At 44.7% G+C, this 4,704-nt stretch overlaps 1 long non-coding RNA gene across 1 annotated transcript in view; it reads left to right on the top strand.

Moving 5' to 3' along the window:
• Window positions 1–3,830, top strand: part of LOC106144063 — a 28,745-nt gene extending 24,915 nt beyond the window's left edge. Inside the window, exon 4 of the long non-coding RNA XR_001229170.2 lies at window positions 3,360–3,830. This is a non-coding gene — a long non-coding RNA (uncharacterized LOC106144063). The remainder of the gene's footprint in view (window positions 1–3,359) is intronic.
• The last annotated feature ends 874 nt before the right edge of the window (window positions 3,831–4,704 follow it).

Raw genomic sequence — 4,704 nt, 5'->3', positions numbered from 1 at the left:
AGCTTGGATACAGGTTTCCCCCAGAACGCTGCTGATTTCTCGGCTGAGCACTTCATGCAGATGTCCTAGCCCCCTCCAGGCTCGACTTACGGCTGGACTGTAGTCAGTTATTTCCTGGCCTATATCCTTAGGGTAGTGTCCACACTCTGAAGACGGAGGCCTGGGAGGCGGTTTTTCCCTGGTGTCTAGTCTAAAGTGGATATTCGGTGGTTGTTTTATTGGATGAGTGAACAAATGGGGCGACAGGATCAAAACTAAAGGAAGATTAGGAAGGAGTTCCCCAGACCACAGGGAAATGGACACACAGTGTCCATGTTGAGAGAACGGCTTGAATAAGAACAGAAAGGCGAAATCAGTGCTGCTGCCTTTTAGCTATGTGGAAAACTTTAGGCTGCGGGGAGCTAACAAGGTCTTCTTGTTGCAGAACAAACAACTCTACTGGATTGCATCGGAGGGCAGCAACAAAGGAGACTAGAAAGAGAAGTTCCTTTGTGGTTTTATTCTTTCTTGGTTCTGGCTGGAAGACGGGTTATGTTTTCTCACCCCAACCTCCTGTACATTCTTTTTTTCCACCTCCAAGTCAGGCTTTCTAAGTACTTATGGACCAGGCTGGCCTTGAACTCACAGAGATCCGCCTGCCTCTGCCTCCTGAGTGCTGGGATTAAAGACCAGCTCTGGTATTCTTTTTATGGTGGTCAGAACTCTAAAGCGGCCCAAGTGACCCCAGCTCTCTGGTATTACTCTGTAGCAGAAGATGTTTGCAGGTGAATGGGGACCTGTTAATTTACTAAGGAGATGATCACAGTTGACCTAACCTGATCACGTGGTCACTCTGAAAACAAACCTGCCTGATCTGAGAAGTCAAAGAAATGGAAAAGCATTAGGGAAACATTGTGAAGGTGATTCTCCATGCTTGACGTTGATTGTGGAGGGAGTTAGGAGAAAAGGGGTTGAGGATAGTCTATAAGAGCAGAGATGGTGACAGGAAGCAAGAAACAGAAACTGCTTTGCTCCCCACAAGGAAATGAACTCCCGAGACAACCGTGGGATTGCAGGAGTAGATAGTGCTCAAAGTCCTAGTCCGGAACTCAGCCCAGTTCTCACTTCCTGCTTTGTAAGATGCCAAGAGGAGAACCCACTTGTGTGTTTGTGCCGTGTCAGATGCCTGACTGCAGAGCTGCAAGCTAGTCAAGGTGTGTGGTTTCAAGAAGTAAACGGTGTGGAAATTTCTTATTTGGGAAAACAAAAGCATAATGCAAGCGGACGGAGGAGATGGTTCTGCCCGTACACTGGCTTGCTGCATGGTCTTGAGGACTGCAGTTGCATCTCCAGCACCCATGTAAAAATCTGAGTGGAACAGTGGGGAGGTGGGCAAGGAGGATCCCCAGGAGCTCCCTGGCCAGTCACTCTTACCAACTGGAAAGCTCCTGCTTTAGAGAAAGACTCCATCTTAAAATATAACATGTTAAAGAATGGTGGTGGCGCATGCCTTTAATCCCAGCACGTGGGAGGCAGAGTCAGGTGATCACTGTGAGTTCGAGGCCAGCCTAGTCTATAGAGTGAGTTCCAGGACAAGCTCTAGAGCTACACAGAGAAACCCTGTCTCAAAACCAAACCAAACCAAACCAAAAATGATTAAAGAAGACATTAAACATTGACAAACAGCCTCCACGTGTGTATGCCCAAATGTGCAACACACACACACAGACACACACACACACACACACACACACACACATAGACACACAGACACTGACTAAGGTGCACTTTAGTGAGACAATAGTTTGTTCACGGAAGGATGCTCACCATATCTTCTTTGGCTTTGAGCACTGTTGCTCTTATCTTGAATCATCATAAAATGATACTGAGCCCTGGGGCCTCACAAAGGAACACAGAACACACCCCAAACTCTTGGCAGTGGTTTTTTTTTTTTTAGTTTTTTAGTGTTTTAGTTTTAATGCCCATAATTAACTCATGTGAGAGAAACCATGCTTTATCATCAGGGTTAGAGATGAAAACTGAAGGCTGGAAAAGCTGAGTTAATACAACTGAGTTCACTCGACTTGCAACTGACAGCTGAGAGTTAAATCAAAGGGTGTCTCACTGCACTGTTTAGACCGGTCAAAAGACTCAGTGATTCCTTCCGCGGTTACAACATTTAGCATTTTTCTGAGAAGGCTTTGATGGGTTTATTATCCACAGAACAGACAGCGGGAATGATTTTCAGGTTCATGTTGTATCCCATCACTCTTTGGGGCAGCTTAGAGAATCATTTTCAACATGATGGTATCAATTTACTTTTGTTTAGTTGTTTTTTTTTTCTTTTAGCCTAGATGAGGAGAAGGAAGAAGAAAATGAAAAGTAATTGGAGGGAAATGGTTAGAACTAATAAAAAAAAAAAGGGCTTGATGTGGGTTTAAAAGCAGGGGTTTAGTCACAGATGTATTTAATTTGGCAAGTCCCTGCTTCATGTCTGTTCAAGCATGGGCAGGTGTCCCCTTTTCATGAGCTCTAGAAAGCTTCAGGCTGTCCACCTCATGCCAAGAAAAAAAGCAATTAAATATTTTAATATTTCCTGCCTATAAACTGTTCCCTGTTTTATGACTTCAAATGCATTGGATTTAAAAGGAGGTGTGAAAGACTCCGGAGCCATTAATAAAAGGCTGCAGCTGCTGAGGAGAGATGATACAGGGTCTTTCAAAGGGATGTTTGGGGGTCTGCAGTACCTCACCCCCCAGGCTCTTGATTTATGATCACCCGCCCTTGGTGCCGAAGCAGGAGGCAGACACTCTCAGCGCTTCCGGAAGTATTCAGATGGAACACTGACAAGGGAGCCCTTTTCCTTAAGGAAATAAAGAGAAATGCAAAATCAGTAGTTCAGAAGTTGTGCACGCTTTATACACGCACGCGTGTGCGCGTGCACGCTCACACACACACACAGAGAGAGAGAGAGAGAGAGAGAGAGAGAGAGAGAGAGAGAGAGAGAGAGAGAGAGTATTTCTTCAGAGTAAGTAAGCCTGGAGTATTTCTGAGCCTCTGATGTGTTTGCAAGATTTCTCTTTGAGTGGACAGAATGCCTAGCAGGGATTAATGGTCTAATTGCAGGGCTGAGAGCTCTGGATAGAGACCAGCCCTGGTGTTAAAAGATAAACAAGCCAGCCGGGCAGTGGTGGCACACACCTTTAATCCCAGCACTCGGGAGGCAGAGGCAGAGGCAGAGGCAGGCGGATCTCAACCCAAGGTAAGATTCTACTCCCCCCTCCCCCCCGCCTTCTTTATCATCAACTGAGAAACACCTACATGTGATTTCTCGCCGATCTCACAGTTTATTTTCAAAGATTTTCATTTTCCCTCCGCAGGAATGGGTGGAGCAGAAGGTAAAGGATGGGCTGTTACGTCTTCATTTCAACCCGGAGAAACCTTGTTGAGTGCAACGCGGAGAAGTTATGCTGGGCTCAGGGCAGATCCAAAGGAAGCCGTGGCTGCCTACCGGTGTCTCCTGCAACTGGCAGGCTTTCGGCCTGGGAATACACATCATTTACAGCATGTAGAAGAAGTTTTGCCAACAGTACTGGCTGCGAATCACCTTATTATTGTCTTCCTAATTAAAAAAAAAAATTAACTCAGTTTACTTAATGTAGCCTCATCTTAAGCAATTGCGTCGGTGAAACCATGGTTTATTGTGCTGACATGGAACTTTTCAATGTGCCTTTAAAGAAATGAAATTCAACAGTATCTTTACCCAAAACTGTTAGGGCTAGGTGCATCTTGAAATTTAGACCAGCTTTGGATTTTTACAAAAGTAATAAAGTACGTGTATTTTGCGTATTTGGTGGCACTGTAATAAAGTACATGTGCCATTTATTTGGTGCTATAATAGCATTCTACAACCAAAAAATTAGCCATCAGATACCTGATGTTTCCATGAGGCAGAATGCTGGATAAAGTTCTTAATGTCATCACAGGCCGGCAGCTTTTGCTTCAGAGCTGTTTGGATTTCATAACAAGTAAGAAATTTCCATTTTTAAAAAAGTATTGTAGACCCAGAAATAGTTAATCCCAGCACTGTGGAGACAGAGGCAGACAGATCTCTGTGAGTTCAAGGCCAGCCCGGTCTACAGAGCAAGTTCCAGGACAGCTGGGGCGACACAAAGGAACCCTGTCTAGGAAAATACAAAACGAAACATAAAAAGTACCGTAGAACATGGAGTTGTTAGTCACAATATGGATCATTTTGCCCTTCTTTCAACTGGAAATAAAAATATGTTTACTTAGGCATAAGTAAAGACATTGAGTAAGGTACTAAGAAATATTATCTCAAGTACCCAGCCCACTAAATGTGTACATGAATGTGCATGCATAGCATGTGCGTGCGCGTGCACAAGTTATACACTCATAAGCATTCCTTGGCTCCATCCACTCGTCACCACCACCCAGCGCTCCTCCCATCATGAGGTTCAGAATTCTATGAGTGAGCCCATCTCTCTGTGTTCTGCACAACATCTGTGAGCCTCTCCAATGCTCTCCCACACACCGGAGTCTGCTCTTGGTTAGTCCTGTGTAGTAGTCCTGTGTTATTTATGGTCACATGTAAACATTTAGGTCAACACCTCCCCGGGTAAAAGGATCCCTCTTTCTCTTTAAAGGACAGACAATCACATGAGAAAGGAAGGAAGCAAGGAAGGAAGGAAGGAAGGAAGGAAG

The sequence above is a fragment of the Microtus ochrogaster genome, chromosome 24, assembly GCF_000317375.1.
Source record: "Microtus ochrogaster isolate Prairie Vole_2 chromosome 24, MicOch1.0, whole genome shotgun sequence".
Lineage (NCBI taxonomy): Eukaryota > Metazoa > Chordata > Mammalia > Rodentia > Cricetidae > Microtus > Microtus ochrogaster.
The sequence above is the reverse complement of the archived record's forward strand: the minus strand, read 5'-3'. Positions and strand labels throughout refer to the sequence as shown.